Consider the following 19,382-nt stretch of genomic DNA (forward strand, 5'->3'; position numbering starts at 1 on the left):
GGGTGGTCAAGCCTGGTTTTCTCTGCAATATTGTATCTAATCCAAAGTTACCAAAGATCCAAACATCAGATGTTGCTCAATCAACACCCAAAGTAAATCTTCCCATTTTGTTTATTCAGAAAAAAATCTCCCACGGTATGTCTAAATAGTAGCACTGAACTGTAACCATTTCCTCACTTTCAGCAGATGGTGTTGGTTAGAAGAAACATGCTACAATTTTGCAATACATTGTGGACGATGAATCATATGAAGTTGCTGAAAGAAGTTAATTCGCAGATTATAATTTCTACCTTGAGAACGGAAAGAGTAGTTTGTGCTCTTAGCTGGAAATCAATATGACAAATTATTTGTTTAAGTTTAGAAATTCCAGATTTCTAAACATTTCCCCCTCTGTCCCCGCAGTGGGTTTAATGGTGGATGGCGGGGGAGGGGGTGAACAACATAGGGCAGTCAGAAAGTCCTTGTAAGATAACTAGGAGAATGTGCTCCGGCCTATCATTCCCATCACAGGACTGTATGAAAGCATTTTGCAACCCATTAGTTGGATACAGTTGAGGGCTCCAGCAGAATTGGTGATCCATACCCAATCATCCACGCACCAGGCTGCTATGCACTCCAGTCCACAACACATCTGAAACAACTTGGCATGCAAGTACCAAACTTGCCAGCAAAAAGGTCTGGGCCAGTGCGTGGCGATTGGAAGGGAAGACAGAGACCTGCAGCGACAAGAGCCTGGGACAACACTGCAGCAGTGGGTGCAGCATCAAGCACATAGATCTCCATACTTCTAGGAGGTGGGTGTCCTTGTATCAGCCCCTTTCAATGAACTGAGAAGTGGGTGGTTCAGGGGTTGCTAAGCAGTTGTGAATGGACGGGGGGAGTGTGCAGGAGTGAATGGGCAGGGGGAAGTGTGTGGGTGTAAATGGGCAGGGGAAAGTGTGTGGGTGTAAATGGGCAGGGGGGAGTGTGCAGGAGTGAATGGGCAGGGGGAGTGTGTGCAGGTGTGAATGGGCAGGGGGAGTGTGTGGGGTGTGAATGGGCAGGAGGGAATTGTGCAAGTGTGAATCTGTCTGGGGTAATGTCCAGCTGCTGGTTAAATCTGTTGCACTTTAACTTGGTGTTGTAAGACTTCTCACTGTGTTTACCCCAGTCCAACGCTGGCATCTCCACATCATGATGTCCAAGCTCCCCAGCATCTGATTTGGGGGTACCCCAAAGCTGTGCATGGAGATCTCTGTCAGAGGTTGTCAGATAAGTGTTTGCCTCTCAATTGTCCAGAGGTGTTAACTTTCTCTGGGCCATTGCTCTTCCCCGGGAACCGTCCAAAAATGCAAATTAAATTGTAAACTTTAGATGTTTCCAGCTGGCTTACATCAACAACTGGCCAGAAAATGCTTGAATCAATAAATCCTCTTCTAACTTTTGTAAACTATTGTAAACACCAAGACCAACAAACAATGCACTGTCCCCACATCACCCACCTGACTCACCCCCTCCCCACACAAAGTCACACATGCACATGCTCCCACGCAGTCACCCCATGTCGATTCACAACCTGGACACCCTTCATGTTCATTCATACCTGACCCATCCCCTCCCCATGTCCATTCACACATGCACATTCCTCATTCACAGCTGTACATACCCCCATGTCCATTCACACCTGGTTACTTCCCTGTGCCCATTCACGTTGTACACTCCTCCATGTTTATTCACAGCTGCATATTCCTCTGTGCCCACTCACATCTGCACACTGGCCCATCCCCAAACACCTTAAAGTTTCCTTTGAAATTCAAATTTAAATAAGAACCGTATGCATTTGTCCACATTGTCTTAGTAGGGTGCTACCTCATTGAGGTAAAGACATATTATACAAGTTCTAAGTATCATCACTTCACTTTCTACAGCACTCTGCAGTGTTCCAGTAAGTACATATGCTGCCTTTCAACATATTCCTGTAACTAAAGTTAATTGCTTTCTTATGAAGTAAAGACTTTGTTTAATGATTTGCAGCCTACTGGCAAGCCAGTAGTTCTGCAAGCCTGTGGTGATACGCATTGAAACTTTCACAATCCACTTATAGGGAAATATGATGAAGGCAGCCTTCCTGTTCTACATGTTTGAATACGCAACTCGTTAATCAAGTACCTTCTTCACACTGAAATAGAAAGAGTCCTGAATAATCAGTAAAGATCCGTGCATTTCAGCCTGGTTGTAGATCATTAATTATAATGTTCTCCTTGAAACATGGTATTATTCAGTCTGTACGAGCATAATGTATATACAATATAATCCTATACAGAAGACAGCAGGAAATTAATTTGGTTCTTGTGCTAAGTAAGTTTTCTCTTTTTCTTCATTGAAGCGTAGGAAGTAATTTCTGAATCACCAGGAAAAGAAATACTGAGTGGTTATAATCTGCTTTGAGTGACTATTTATTTGAGAGGATAGTAGGCTGCAAGTTAAAACATCAGTTTCTGTTTGGAACATTAATGTAACTTCAGCGATGGACGTCATATATGCCTGCTTGTGTAAGGAAATTTGTACTCAGTATGTAAGCATGTTTGTACTCAGAGAATTTGTACTGAATAATTGTACCTAAACTGGGTATGAAGTATGGAATCACGGATAGTATTAGAGTGTCTTCCTGAAATAGATTTAGGATGGGACTAGTAGGTTACTTCACATAATCAAGTATAGCTGATGAAATCAGTGCATGCAACCCGATGAAGTAAACAGCAGTCACTTGGGGAGACAATGGGTACTATACAGCTGTCCAGCTTAATATATGATTGTAACAAGCAAGAAAGAATAAAGTGAGCATGTTTTTCTTCACATTCGGCCTAAGTCAGCTAAACCACTATTGTTGTACAAGCAGAGTCGTAAAGATAAGGGCAAAGGATGTAACTACCATGGTTTCGAGAGGAAAAGAGATGTAACAATGGGTGACCAATCTCAAGCAAGGTAAATAAGGGGTCAGTACAGAAACAATGGTGGCTAAACGAGGTCGCATTGTAAAAGCGAGATAAGAATCTTGAGATATGGAGCTGAAATGTGCATAAAAAGACTGTAAGCCGAGGGCTCTGTGGAGTGTTCCGGACCTCCCGGCTTTATTTCTCTTGTACTGGAAATAAAGCCTATTGCTTGGAAGATTACAACTCAGACTCTCTGTTTTAATCGGGTTAAATAAGTTGTCGTCTTGGGGAACCACGACAAAATTGGCGCTGCGAGCAGGGTGTTGTGGGAAATCGCCCAGAAAATAGCATCTGGAAGGAGTAGCAGAGACAGTGGTCCGACTGGGGCTGGACATCCCAAAGCCGGCATTCTGACAGCAAGGTGAGCAGACTTATATTGCATGTAAATCCTTGTTGTCGGGAAAAAGGGATCTCGAGGCCCAGCGCACCCGGCTCTCTGCTGGTCCTGGATCTCCCCAACCCAAAGAACATCCTGCATAGGTAAAATTAAATTGGGGAAAACATTTTGAGAGACTGAGTCTGATCTGAAGGGTAGAGTTTTGCATGCAAAGCGCGCTGCGAATACTGTGTTGTCTGTGAATGGGTAAAAAGTGCGACGAAAAAAGAACCGAACGCTAATCGATGCAACTAGGTTAAGTCAAGCGGTTTGGAGCGGGATTCCAGGTTACGACTTGCCCAAGGAGAGTAAGTGTAGGAAGGCCTGCCAGTCCGAACCTACCCAGGACCTCGGGGAAAAGACGTCACCCGAGAGGGAGAGAGGTCTGTGAGAGATTGCTCTCTTACCTAATACGGTAGTTAAAACTAAGGGGAGGTTATGTGATGAGGGAGCAGAAAGAGTAGAGAGAAGTATGTCAATGGAACTGGGAACCCTGACATAGGCTTTTACTGAGGTGCGGGGTGAACGCTAATAGCAGTTCTGTATTTGGAATTGTGCATGACTATATGACTGTTTGAGAGAGAAGGGGATTTGTCACGACATGAGACACCCATCAAATTTATTAGAGGCCAGTGAGCTCCCACCAGTAAAGGGTTAAAAAAAAAGAGACAAGCAGGCTGACCCTGTATGGTACAGAGAGAGAGAGAGAGAGAGAGAGGGTGGAACTGTGTAATTGAGACCCTCAGGTGATGTAATAGGTATAGCCAATCAAAGTGAGTTGCTTTAAGTTTACTAAATTATGCAGGGATCGGACAGAGATTTGAATTCTGCCAAGTGGGAAAGGTGGCATTACATTGCATCTTAAAGTTGTAAGGAGAGTTAACCATTTAGGCACACAGTAGATTTGATTTTGTACTTGCCTGTGTTGGTTACAAAGGCAGAGCTGTAGAAATAATTAAACATGTAGATTGCACATTAGAATGCTTTCAGTATTTCTTCGTGCATCTGTGTTCCAAATGATGTTTTGTTTTATTGTACCAGAATTGTAAGAAGGTGCAAGGGTCTTGATTTAGTGAGGATATTTAATGGTGATAAAAATAAATCTTATTTTGGATTTTCTGAATCAGGCTTTAGTTAATTAAACTGCTGTACTTTGACTCACAATTAGTCTCAGAGGTATCTTTACCTACAAGAATTGGTGCTGAAACCTGGGATCTGTTTATGGGTCCGGTTGAATGGCCACAACCGGAGCTCCGGAATAGATTACCGAATTTAAGGGAGTGAATCAAAGTACAGTAGGTGCTCATCTGTGATGAAAGAGTGTGAGAGTGTGTGAGAGGTCTGAGCTGAGCACGTGCAAATAAGGAGGCATCTGTCTTTACACCCAGCCTTAGACCAGTTGTTAAGAGGGGTAGCCCCCTATGCGAAGCTCAGAAGTTTGAAGTGAGTGTAAAGGCTAGAAAAGGATGCCTGGGATGTGATGTTCAGATGAGAGTAAGAAAGAATCTGTCTGAGAGATCGCCGGAGTAAAGAAAGATAGTGCCAGGACAGGGGGCTACGGGGAAGTGGATATCGGAACCCCGGTTAGAGTTACAAATACTGGCAGGGGAGTCGCAAGGGATAAGTGAACGGGGGACCGAGCCTGGAAAAACAGTACACCAAGTGATAATAACTATAATACCAAACTCTGACGAATTAAGCAATAAAGATCACGGCAGCGAGACGAGAGTACAAATAATGGCAAGCAAAGCTAAAACACCAGTGGAGATGTTAGAGGATAAGTTCCCAGCCCTCAGAGGGGATATAGCACATATCTCTAAAAAGTGGGCTAAAAGAACAAGTAAGACAAATACACAGTGGCCGGAGGAAGGCACCTGGTGCATAGAGAGGTGTGAGGATCAGAAGGGAATGATAAAGAACTATAAAATCAAGGATAGATCGAGCAAAAGAAGGGAGAAGCGAGAAAAGGAGTTAGAGATATTAGCGTTGTTCGAAGAAGAAGGGAGAGAGAGAAGAAGAGCATGGGGGGGAGGGGTAGGATGCTAATGCCAGTCCAGACTCAGGAAAAAAGGAACTGGAGGACCCAAACGTAGCCCCACCCCCATACCTGGAAGGGTCAAATCCCGTAGGACTGTACCCAGTTATATCAGGTACAATGAATTTTGAGGGAGAGTTTGACGTGAAGCAAATGACAAAGGAACAGTGGGCACAGAAGGAGGAAGAAAGGAGACAAGGTATTGAGGAAGAGACTAAGAGGATGGAAGAAAACCTGAATGGGTTAATTCAAAGGAGGAGGCAGTTAGAGGCAGAAGTAAACGTGGTAGATCTTTTGGAATGGGCAAAAAAGATAACAGAAGGAGAAGGAGACAAGAGGCACGAAAGAGAAGGGACTGGGGCCAGAAAAGAATGCGAGCAGAAAATGAGAGAGGATCTCCACGAATGTGAAAGTGAGATACCACAAGAAAAGATAGAAGGAAAGAGAGTCGGAGTGAGGAAAGAGGAAAAAGAGAAAGAAAGCAGCACAGAGGAAAAATGCTGGGAAGTACAAAGAGGGGGTGACAGACGAAAGTTTGGGAGAGCGTGGACATGGAAGCACCCAGAGAGAGAAAGAATAGAGGAAGGGATGGAAGGAGGGACAGAAGAAAGTAGTGAAGAGGAGGAGAGACAGTCAGTGTTAGGGGGACGAAGAAAATCAATGCGGAAAAGACACCAACCTGTAAAATATCCAGCAGTGGATCAAAGAGAGAAAGGGACGTTCCCGGTGATTCTGAAGGGTGGCAGACTGCAATATATTCCTTGGTCAGGTCAGGATTTGCCTAATTTAATTAACGAATTACCCAATATTTTGGACGGAGCCGGAAGGTGGATTGGACAGCTGGAGGCTGGAATGGTGGGAAAGAGGATGGCGCTGGGTGACATCAAAGCTCTCCTGACAAAAGTGCTAGGAATGGACCAAATGGCTGAAGTAATGAGACGTGCTGGCATCCTGACCGCAGCCTATGACCCGGATGTGGATGGGACACTAATGGATCCATACCGCCACGACATTTGGCAAGCACTACAGGATATGTACCCCAATCGGATGGATATAAAACTCTGAGAGGGGAACCGTTGGGTGAGGAAGAGAATGCGGCCGTGTACATAGAAAACCAATTAAGAAGGTGGAGAAGGGACACGGAGAGGGACATTCTAACAGATCCACTAACCAACTCCCTGTTCCGAGCCGCAATCCTAGAGGGCTTGCCAGCTTCAGCTAAGGCAAGACTGGAAGAAGTGGTGGGCCTGGATTCGAAAAACTACTGAGAGTTTGTGGACTATGTTGCCCATGCAGTGGAGAGACACCGCAGGGAGGAAAAATGCAGACAAACAGTTGAAGGAGATACAACGCAAACTCCTGCAAGCCCAGCTGGAAGAAATTAAAAGTAAGGAAAAGCTGAAAGTGAAAGAAGACCCCACACTCAAGAAAATAGCACCGATGGTGGTGAACCAAAAGACAGAGGAAATACCTGCACCGATGCTAGGGAGAAACGGAGATGGAGGCCAGCCCATCATAACCTACAACATTTCTGCCTTCCCGCTGTCCATGAACCCAGGAGGCTATGGCTTAAATTATCAAAACCCTTATGCTCCACAAAATCAGACTGACTGGAATAGAAATGGGAAAGGACAAGGAGGTGGTAGGCCACCCTATCAGAATCAGAGAGGACAGGGACAGGGAAATCAGCAGCTTCTAAGGCAGGGACTGCCGCCTGGCCCTCCAGGCGTATGCTGGGGGTGCGGGGAAGCAGGACATATAAAAAGAAATTGCCCACAGAACTCTTACAGGCAGGGAGAAAACCAGCAGCAGATAGGCCAGCAAATGCCGTTGAGTAACACCCCTGTGCTGCAGGGACCTGTGAATTTTCAGAGCTCCCTATAGGGGGGCCCTGAGAACCCTGAAATGGCAGGACAGTACGTACAAATAACAGATACAGCAGATCAGAAACCCATAATTAGTGTTAGAGTAGGAGGGGTTGAGGTCCCCATGATGATAGACACCGGCGCCACGTGTACGTGCATACAAACAAAATATGCGAATCACCTACCATTATCAAACCAGTTTGTGAAAACTGTGGGGTTCTCGGGGAAAGTAACGTTAACTCAGATGACAACGCCGGTACCTGTCACCATTGGAAGCAAAACTACTCATGTACCTATATTAGTGTGTGATAGAACGCCATTAAATTTATTAGGAAGAGATGCAATCTTAGGTTTAGGACTAAAATTAGAATGTACAGAACAAGGAATTGATTTGATGGGAGTGTATTTACTCGGAGTACCAGGAAAGGAAGGGGTTAATGTGTACTGGTTGGGAGACATAGAGGAACAAGTTAAAAAACAGGTATGGGAAGTTTGGGGGGAGCTGATAGACACTTGGGTTCCACAGACCGAATGGCCAAGGACAGAGCTACACAGCACAATGATATTTGATGAAGAACAGAAACCCGAGATACAGGAAAATAATGAAGGAGGCAGGGTGTGAAGAATTAAAAGCCAAACTAAAATGGGACAAAGATGCTTCAGAAGCATTTGAGAATATAAAGAAAGAAATGGCACAGGCACCAGCATTGGCTTTACCAACCTATGACAAACCTTTTGACTTATTTGTGAGTAACAGAGAAGCAGGGTTTGCTACAGCAGTGTTAATGCAGGAGAATTGCAAGGGCAGACGAAGGCAGGCTGTAGCATATTACAGCACCAAGCTAGACGACGTAGCAATGGGGTATCCTCCTTGCTATCAAGGTCTGGCAGCAGCTTGGTGGGCATACGAAAAGGCAGCCACAGTCACAATGGGATATGGAATTGGCTGGACAATATGTTAGGAAGATGGGGGGTCTGGTTTGCTAAAGCTGGAGTTGTGGCAGCCATGACAATAACCGTCCTGGGATTAATATTTTGCTGTTTTTTACCTGTCCTGAGATCTCTCCTTGCCAGATTGGCAGTGCGACAAATGGTGACACAAGTGACAAGCAACCCACGTTTGGGAGGGACAACTGAGGAATGGGGAAACATTGAACTGCCCCCGCTGGATGAATTCACAATGACCCTGGTTGAAATTGAAACCTGTCAGTTTGCGAAATAGTTGCACTAGTGGAGGATTGTTCTACAACCTCACCGATGCCTACGGAGACCAAGAGACTTAGTCTGTACACAGGAATCAGTCTTTTTCCCTTCCCTAGACAAGGGTGGGAAGGTTTTTGGCTGATGACTGTTAGGGGCAGGCAATCTGGGGGAGCAACCTAAAAATCAGGACTTTTGCTAGACAAGCCATGATAAGACTAGAATGGGGACATTGATCCCTGACCAAAGTACTTGGCTCCCCCACGTTGCCTACAAGTGTGACTAAATATGTGCATATGAACAGGGCCAAACAAGGGGGACTATCTGAGCTGGCCTTGGTAATTGGGATGAGACTAGGGGATAGTCTCAAAGGGGGGATATGTAAGGAAATTTGTACTCAGTATGTAAGCATGTTTGTACTCAGAGAATTTGTACTGAATAATTGTACCTAAACTGGGTATGAAGTATGGAATCACGGATAGTATTAGAGTGTCTTCCTGAAATAGATTTAGGATGGGACTAGTAGGTTACTTCACATAATCAAGTATAGCTGATGAAATCAGTGCATGCAACCCGATGAAGTAAACAGCAGTCACTTGGGGAGACAATGGGTACTATACAGCTGTCCAGCTTAATATATGATTGTAACAAGCAAGAAAGAATAAAGTGAGCATGTTTTTCTTCACATTCGGCCTAAGTCAGCTAAACCACTATTGTTGTACAAGCAGAGTCGTAAAGATAAGGGCAAAGGATGTAACTACCATGGTTTCGAGAGGAAAAGAGATGTAACAATGGGTGACCAATCTCAAGCAAGGTAAATAAGGGGTCAGTACAGAAACAATGGTGGCTAAACGAGGTCGCATTGTAAAAGCGAGATAAGAATCTTGAGATATGGAGCTGAAATGTGCATAAAAAGACTGTAAGCCGAGGGCTCTGTGGAGTGTTCCGGACCTCCCGGCTTTATTTCTCTTGTACTGGAAATAAAGCCTATTGCTTGGAAGATTACAACTCAGACTCTCTGTTTTAATCGGGTTAAATAAGTTGTCGTCTTGGGGAACCACGACACTTGGTAGAAGATTCCAGTTCAGACTTGACAGGGACTGTTTTGGAAATGAAAAAAATACATGCTGATGGAGCGGGGTGACATTTATGATGTTATCAGCAGGTTTCTTTTGGTGGAGTGGAGTAGAGATGTCTTTATTTCACACCACACTGTTCCATACCTTGAGCAGAAGTGCTTGATAGGGTAGTTGGTAGTTGGTGTGTGTGGATCATCTGAGAGTAGCTAGGGGATTGGCAGGGTGGCTGGGTATCAGGTTGGTGGAGACAGGGGGGAATAGTCTGGCAGATCCTGGGGGTATCAAGAGGGGAATTCAGAGATAGGGTAGGGGTGGTAGCCAGGTATCAGCACAGTAGATTGGGGAGCATGGTGGTGGTGGTGGTGGTGGTGGGGGGGTGGGGGGGGTGGGGGATGCGGGGCTGGTGGTGGTGGTGATCCCATGCAGGATTGAGAGGGGGATGTCAGGGTGGGTGGGAGGTAGTCAGGTGTGAGGTGGGGGTTGTCCAGTAGGTCCTGTTGAGGGTGAGGGGGTCGGGAGAACATTCCGGATGTTTGTGGGTAGTCCGGGGCTCGGGGGGGTGGGGGGGTTGCGGGTGGGGTCCAGGCCTGGTGGGTCTGTAGTCAAGGGTGGGTTTGTAGTCAAGGGTGTCTGTTGGGAGCATAGTACTATCATTACCCAGGAGTGAGAAGTGATTTTAATTCTTCTAACTTTTTCTGGTAACTTTTCCTATAAGGCAGTCAGAAACATCTGAAGTCTGCAATTGAAACTGGAATTTCAGATGATTCCCAGTGCAGGGTAATTGCCCAACGGAAGTTTGAACTTTACGGACAATTTCCATGCAGTCCTTACTCGGGCAAGGGTGGGGAAGAGTGTGGGGGGGTGGGGGGTAGGGGTAACCCATCTCACCATCAAATCTGTCATGTCTTCTTGCAAGCACCAGCCCAGAGAAACGTAGCTCGAAAGGACTGGTTAGAATGGTAAAGCAATGAATAACAGTGAGAATACAGGATCTTGGACTGGAAGAGAAGGGAAGGCCATTTCTTCACGGGCCAACTAGAGATGACCATCTTTGGCTGAAGATTCGTGGAAACCAATTTTATTCTACTGCTCAACCTGATTTCAATATTGATGACATTTATTGGCCTTCAACTGGGTAAAAGAGGCCACAACTCGGGGTTACCAGAATAGGGAAGGAAAAGGAATGGAAACACAACTTCTAATAGTCAGTTTAGTACCAGCTGGTGTGAGGGACACTAAATGAATTGGTGGCTGGCATATCAACTCTCCATAGTGCCTATTTCCAGTTGCATGAGTAGGTCAGTGCTGGAGCTTCATCTATAGTGGCGCCTTGGTTCTATGTCTTTAGCTGCCTCCCAGAAACCTCACAAACATCAATGCTGTCGTGTACAAGTGTTTATGATTCCTAAATAACAGCTGGTATGCCAACCCACAGATTTTCAGGGCCAACATGTATAGGGACTCCTGATAATTCTGGGGGTAGTATTTTCTGGCCTCTCTATGTCTGGTGACTGGACAGATTGTTCAGTACTTGTCTAGGCTTCAATACATACACACTTAGTGCACAAATTTCATGGCCTAATTGTGGACCAAGTACAGAAATGCTCCTGAACTCCCCTGGCAGGGCTTTGGGCTTGGGAATGGGCAGGAAAGAAGGCTATAGCCCATGAAATCTGACATTGGATAGCAGGTCCAATTTCTGGCCTGTAGACCTGTTAATTTCCACTCTCTGATCTTCCAACTTAAATGGGCCTGGGGTTAGGCTTCTTCTGGGAATTCCTCCAAGACATATATAAGGGAATTCCTCCAAGACATATATAACTGGTTAAATGATAGAGAAGTAAGATGTGGTGCAAATTCAACAGCTGTGTAGATATTCTGTAAAAAGTCTGACAACACCAGGTTTTAGTCCAACCTATTTATTTGATAATATACTCACAAGCTTTCGAGGGGACTGCCTCTTCGTTAGGTGAATGGAGAGTTCTGGCCTCAGACAGAGCATATAAAGCACAGACAGTTTAGAGATTACTGATTAAAATGCGAATCCTTACACCTAACCTGCTGTTCAAGACCTGAAGTGGCTGATAATGTGAGTGGAAGGAGCACTGATCACAGTTTAAAGAGATGTGTATTGTCTCCAGACAGTACAGTAAGTGAGGTTTTGCAAACCCAGGCAAGTCACGGGGGTTACAGATAGTGCGACATGAACCCAAGATCCCTGTTGAGACCGTCCTCATGTGTGCGGAACTTGGCTATCAGTCTCTGTTCAGCGACTCTGCGCTGTCGTGTGTCGTGAAGGCTGCCTTGGAGAATGCTTACCCGAAGGTCAGAGGCTGAATGCCCGTGACCACTGAAATGTTTGCCAACAGGAAGGGAACAGTCTTGCCTGGTGACTGTCGAGTGATGTTCATTCATCCGTTGTCGTAGCGTCTGCATGGTCTCCCCAATGTACCATGCTTCGGGTCATCCTTTCTTGCAACATATCAGGTAGACAATGTTGGCCGAGTTGCAAGAGTATTTACCATGTACCTGGTGGATGGTATTCTCACGTGTGATGATGGTATCCATGTCGATGATCCGGCATGTCTTGCACAGGTTGCTGTGACAGGGTTGTGTGGTATTGTGGTCACTGTTCTCCTGAAGGCTGGGTAGTTTGCTGCGAACAATGGTCTGATTGAGGTTGTGTGGTTGTCTGAAAGTAAGAAGTCAACCAAGCCTCCCCCGGCACCACAGTAGAAAACAGCACTACCGCAGAAAGGTCTATTGTCAACTTGTCGGACTACACACTTCAACCAGATGAAATCGAAGTTCTCAGCCGAGGGCTCAATTTCTGCCCCACCACCAAAATGGACCCCATCAGTCTCGCAGCGGACACAGAGGAATTCATCAGGCGAATGAGGCTGCGGGAGTTTTTCCACAAACCCCAAGAGGCCAGCAACGAACACAATGAGACAGTCGATGAACCAGAACAGCCGACAGAGAGATCCGCAGTGCAACAGCCTAAGAGGAAGGAATCCAATTGGACTCCTCCGGAAGGCCGCTGCCCTCGACTGGACTTGTATGCCCAAACCATCAGGAGGTGCATTAACACCAGATTCATCAGCCGCACTTACAAGACAGCCCCGAACATCACCCAAGCACAACGCAACGCCATCCACGCTCTCAAGACAAACCGCAACATTGTCATCAAACCAGCAGACAAAGGAGGGGCCATCGTCATACTGAACAGAACGGATTACTGTAAAGAAGTGTACCGACAACTAAACAATGAGGAACACTACAGACAATTACCCACAGATCCGACCAAAGAACACACTCGTCAACTCAACAATCTGATCAAGACCTTTGATCCGGACCTTCAGAGCACCCTCCGTGCTCTCATTCCACGTACTCCCCGCATTGGAGATCTCTACTGCCTCCCAAAGATACACAAGGCAAACACACCTGGCCGTCCCATCGTATCGGGCAATGGAACTCTGTGTGAGAACCTCTCCGGCTACGTCGAGGGCATCCTGAAACCCATTGTACAAAGAACCCCCAGCTTTTGTTGCGACACTACGGACTTCCTACTGAAACTCAGCACACACGGAGCAGTTGAACCAGGGACACTCCTCGTCACAATGGATGTCTCAGCGCTCTACACCAACATCCCCCACAACGATGGCATTGCTGCGACTGCCTCAGTACTCAATGCTGACAACTGCCAGTTTCCAGATGCAATTTTACTACTCATCCGCTTTATCCTGGACCACAACGTCTTCACCTTCAACAACCAGTTTTTCATCCAGACACATGGAACAGCCATGGGGACCAAATTTGCACCTCAATATGCCAACATCTTCATGCACAGGTTCGAACAAGACTTCTTCACTGCACAGAATCTTCAACCGATGCTGTACACTAGATACATCGATGACATTTTCTTCCTTTGGCCTCATGGTGAACAATCACTGAAACAACTATATGATGATATCAACAAATTCCACCCCACCATCAGACTCACCATGGACTATTCCCCAGAATCAGTTGCATTCTTGGACACACGCATCTCCATTAAGGACGGTCACCTCAGCACCTCACTGTACCGCAAGCCCACTGACAATCTCACAATGCTCCACTTCTCCAGTTTCCACCCTAAACATGTTAAAGGAGCTATTCCCTATGGATAAGCCCTCCGTATGCACAGGATTTGCTCAGATGAGGAGGATCGTGACAGACACCTCCAGACCCTGAAAGATGCCCTCGTAAGAACAGGATATGGTGCTCGACTCATAGATTGGCAGTTCCGATGCGCCACAGCGAAAAACCGCACCGATCTCCTCAGAAGGCAAACACAGGACACAGTGGACAGAGTACCCTTCGTTGTCCAGTACTTCCCCGGAGCGGAGAAGCTACGACATCTTCTCCAGAGTCTTCAACATATCATTGATGAAGACGAACATCTCGCCAGGGCTATCCCCACACCCCCACTTCTTGCTTTCAGACAACCACACAACCTCAAACAGACCATTGTTCGCAGCAAACTACCCAGCCTTCAGGAGAACAGTGACCACAATACCACACAACCCTGTCACAGCAACCTGTGCAAGACATGCCGGATCATCGACATGGATACCATCATCACACGTGAGAATACCATCCACCAGGTACATGGTAAATACTCTTGCAACTCGGCCAACATTGTCTACCTGATACGTTGCAAGAAAGGATGTCCCGAAGCATGGTACATTGGGGAGACCATGCAGACGCTACGACAACGGATGAATGAACATCGCTCGACAGTCACCAGGCAAGACTGTTCCCTTCCTGTTGGCGAACACTTCAGTGGTCACGGGCATTCAGCCTCTGACCTTCGGGTAAGCATTCTCCAAGGCGGCCTTCACAACACACGACAGCGCAGAGTCGCTGAACAGAGACTGATAGCCAAGTTCCGCACACATGAGGACGGTCTCAACAGGGATCTTGGGTTCATGTCGCACTATCTGTAACCCCCGCGACTTGCCTGGGTTTGCAAAACCTCACTTACTGTACTGTCTGGAGACAATACACATCTCTTTAAACTGTGATCAGTGCTCCTTCCACTCACATTATCAGCCACTTCAGGTCTTGAACAGCAGGTTAGGTGTAAGGATTTGCATTTTAATTAGTCATCTCTAAACTGTCTGTGCTTTATATGCTCTGTCTGAGGCCAGAACTCTCCATTCACCTGACGAAGAGGCAGTCCCCTCGAAAGCTTGTGAGTATATTATCAAATAAATAGGTTGGACTAAAACCTGGTGTTGTCAGGCTTTTTACTGTGTTTACGCCAGTCCAACGCCGGCATACCCACATCATAGATATTCTGTCCCATCCCAGGTGAAGCCCTGCAATCTGTAAAGATGCACTTTCACACCCTTCATTAGTGAACACAAAAGGTATTTATGAATAAGAATTGTACAGTAAGAAGTCTGACAACACCAGGTTTAAGTCCAACCGATTTATTTGATCGTAAGCTCACAAGCTTTCAAGGTTTCCCTCTTCATCAGAATTCGTCTTCACCTGACAAAGAGGGAAACCTCAAAACTTGTGAGTTTACTATCAAATAAATCGGTTGGACTTAAACCTGGTGTTGTCAAACTTCTTACGGTGTTTACCCCAGTCCAACGCCGCCATCTCCACATCATAAGAATTGTACAGCCACTTATAACTGCAGCTAGCTCCAAAATTTCTGCCTAAAAACTTCTCTCACCATCGGGTAATTCCACACTCTGAGTCCTGATTTGTCACACAAGCCATGTGAAAGGTGAACAGCTTCAAGTTTTTAGGTGTCCAGATCACCAACAACCTGTCCTGGTTCCTCCATGCCGACACTATAGTTAAGAAAGCCCACCAACACCTCTACTTTCTCAGAAGACTAAGGAAACTTAGCATGTCAGCTATGACTCTCAACTTTTACAGGTGTACCATAGAAAGCATTCTTTCTGGTTGTATCACAGCTTGGTATGGCTCCTGCTTTGCCCAAGACCGCAAGAAACTACAAAATGTCATGAGTGTAGCCCAATCCATCACGCAAACTGGCCCCCCATCCATTGACTCTGTCTACACTTCCTGCTGCCTCGGAAAAGCAGCCAGCATAATTAAGGACCGCACGCATCCCGGACATTCTCTCTTCCACTTTATTCCATCGGAAAAAACACACAAAAGTCTGAGGTCACATACCAACTGACTTAAGAACAGCTTCTTCCCTGCTGCCATCAGACTTTTGAATGGACTTACCTTGCATTAAGTTGATCTTTCTCTATATCCTAGTTAAAACTGTAACACTACATTCTGCACCCTTTTGTTTCCTTCTCTATCAATGGTATGCTTTGTCTGTATAGCGCGCAAGAAACAATCCTTTTCACTGTATGCTAATACATGTGACAATAATAAATCAAATAAAAATCAAATCTCGCTGTGTTGCCATTAAAGGGATAGTCACCACAATCCTGAGCCTTTGTAAATGAGGGGGAGTCCTGGCATTCCATCTCCACTTCTGTCATGCAAGACAGCGACTAAGAGTTTCCAAGTAATAATAACAGCAATATTGGCCCATTATAAAAGCCAAAATTTAATGGATATAGGAAAATTAATCTTAAATTCCAGACTGTTAAAAAGGCAGACTGAGTCAGTGTTTGTTGAATGATGCAGAGGATGTGTTGGACTTGATGCAGAAATTTTTGGAATAAGTGTAATAGAAATGTATCGAGTAGCCCAAGTACAGGTAATCCTGATTAGCACTTAATCACCCTTCAAATCATTCCACTATTATGGAGCTCAGCTATTAAAAACTTCAAAATTCCCACTGGAATATAACAACACTACTGAGAATTTGAACAAAATTGATTTTTACTCCTTACTTACGCGTTTGTTCCAAGACAGATAATCTTGCTTGACCAACCTTATTGAATTGTTTGAGGAAATTCCAGAGCAGGTTGACAATGGTTATGGAAAAGATGTAATTTACCTGGATTTTCAAAAGACCTTTTGACCAGGTGCCCACAATAAAGCAACAACAAAAGACAGAGAATGTGGAAACGGGAGCAGAATGGATTGCCACCTGGCTGCAAGGCAGAAAGCAGAGAGGGGAGCAAAGGGTACTTATTCAGAGTGGCAGAAAATGGGAAGTGGTGGTCCACAAGGATCAATGCTGGGATCAGTGCTGTTCGCTATTAATGATTTGGACTTTGGAATCAAAAATACAATTTCTAAATTTGCAGACGACACTAACTTGGGGAATAGTCAATACTGAATGGCACTGTAACAAATTACAGGAGGACATTAATAAACTGACTGAATGGGGAAATTATCTGGTGAGCACCATACCACTGCTGATGCATCTCGAGTGCAGTTGGGAATGTCCGAGGGATTGGACAGGCAGAGGTGTGCCGGATCCAAGGATGGCCCCCAGCCAGATGCTGAGCTGCTGGGAACAGTTCTCACACAGTTGGTGGGGTTGCAGAGGCAGAGCCGGGGACTGCAGAAGTAGCTATCGGAGACCTTCCAGCAACTGTGAGGCTGTTTGGAGGAATCCTACAGCCTTCAGGTGAAGGAGATGCTGCCAGCATTGTGTGGCACCCAAGCCAACACTGCAAGGGTGGCAACCACAGCTGGAAGCTTGGAAATGGTAGTCAAGGATAGCAGGGTCCAAGACATGGCCAAGTCGCTAAGGGCCATGGCTGAGTGCCTCAGGAGCATGCTTGAAACACAGCGGGCAATTGCAGAGGCGCCCCAGAGCTTGGACAAGTCTCTGTCATGTTCGGGAGTGTGGACAAGGTTCTGGAAGGGGGGGACACCATGTCTCCTAAATGATGAACCTAAAAGTGATGAGGACTTTCCTGGTCCTGAGCCGTGCCAGACCATTGTCGCCAGTCCTGCCTCCTTTGGGTCATCCTCAGCCTCATCCTCCACACAGCAGACCACCACAATGCAGGAGATGCTCAGGGGGCTGTACTGCAGAGCATTGCCAGTGTGGTCTAGGCAGCAGAACCGCATCTTCAGCAGGCCAAAACACCGCTCAGGGATGGACTGGGTGACAGCATGGGCTTGATTATAAGATGGGCAGCATGGGCCTCATTATAACAGGTCATCGCCTCGGTTTCCAGCCTCTGCACTGGCATCATCAGCCGTGACTTCAGCGGGTAGACCTTATCCTCCATGAGCTATTCCGGCAGCCTGGGTTGGTCTTTGAAGAAACTGGAATACCCAAGTGCTCTAGGGTATAATTGTTCTGCACACTCCCCAGGAAGCGTGCGCACACCTCGAGGATATTGGCAAGATGCTCGCACACAAATGGAACCCTTTCCTGTTTATAAAGGGCACTCCCTGATTCCATGGGGCCCACAGAGCAATGTGCATAGAATCTATAGCCACCTGAAGCTGCAGCACGCCAGCGATGTTGGCGAAGCCTTTAGCCTGGCATCCTGTTGGACATAACCTAAGTCAAAATGGAGGTACTTCCCTGCTCAAGTGTACAGAGCATCTGTGCCCACCTGGATGCACCTGTGGGCTGATGACTGCAAGATGCTGCACAGGTCCACATTCAAGCCCTGTAATGACCTGGTGGAATGGAAGTTAAGGGCTTTCATCACCTTCACTGCCATCGGGAGCAGGTATCCTCCAATCCCATGAAGGACCCGACATATACAGGTCACACTGTCTCCACGCTCAGGTGAAGCCTTCAATGGCACATGGCGTCTGACAGATCACAGCAGGACATGTGTATCCTGTACAGCCGTGATCTCTGCCTCTGTCTTCTGCCCTCCCCCTCAGGCTGTCTCTGATGCCATTATGCAGCCCCCTGATATCCTGATGCAAACTGTGGCCTTGGACTCTTTCAAGGTGCACACTGGTTCACACTATTAGAAAGGGGCCGGGAGAATTGCAAGTCATTTGGCACTGGGCGCAAAAATGATTTTTAGGCTGGCACGCTATTCTCTGGCATCAGCGCGATCTATTAATGGCGTGGCAAATTTGGAAAATCACCCCCTATGTTTCCAGTTGTGGGGAAGAGGATAATTTGAGGTCATCTATCTAAAGCAGTCACCAAGAAATTCAGTAGGAAATTCAGAAAAACTTTCTTTCCTCAAAAGGTTTTGAGAATGTGGAACTTGCTACCACAGGGAACGGTTGAAGCGAATAATATAGATCTATTTAAGGGGAAGCTGGATAAGCATAAGAGGGTGAAGGAAAGAGATAATCTTGTTGGTAGATTTAGATAGAAAAGATAGAAGGAGGCTCAACTAGAACATAAACATTGGCATGGACTGTTTAGACCTCACAATATGTTCCTGTGCTGTTTATCCTATTGAATCCTAGTTTATATTAAGCACTATAACCATTGAATGTAAATTTTTAGTCTTGTTCCTGAATGATAACGGTGAGTTTTGGCTGCGTTTAATATTTAGTTGAGGAGTTTCACAATGAAATAGGATTGTGCCATTAGGCACAGGCGATGAAATAGGGTTGCATAAGGACCCACATAAGCTGGATCCAGACATGATATTTATGCTGTGCAGGGCAGCAGGCAGTGGCAGGGGCACTGCCATGCACATAGTAGGGGAAGGCCCAAAATCCCCTCACTGAGCCCAGTCAGGCATTCATGCTGCTCCAGCTCCCCAAAAAATAAACCATTAGCAGAATCTTCTGGAAAACCTTGCTGGAACTCTACAGGCCCTTGATCTGTTTGTCCAAAGCTTCCCCTGGCGCTGGGTCTGAGTTGCACAGCCTGGTACTAAAGTCACACCGGTGTCCAAAATTACATCATAATATAACTTCAGATGATTTATAAGAAGTTCTCTGGCTTCCATGGGAAGGAAAATGGGGTGAAGTGTG

This window comes from Carcharhinus amblyrhynchos, chromosome 14 (assembly GCF_965287045.1).
Source record: "Carcharhinus amblyrhynchos chromosome 14, sCarAmb.v2.hapA, whole genome shotgun sequence".
Lineage (NCBI taxonomy): Eukaryota > Metazoa > Chordata > Chondrichthyes > Carcharhiniformes > Carcharhinidae > Carcharhinus > Carcharhinus amblyrhynchos.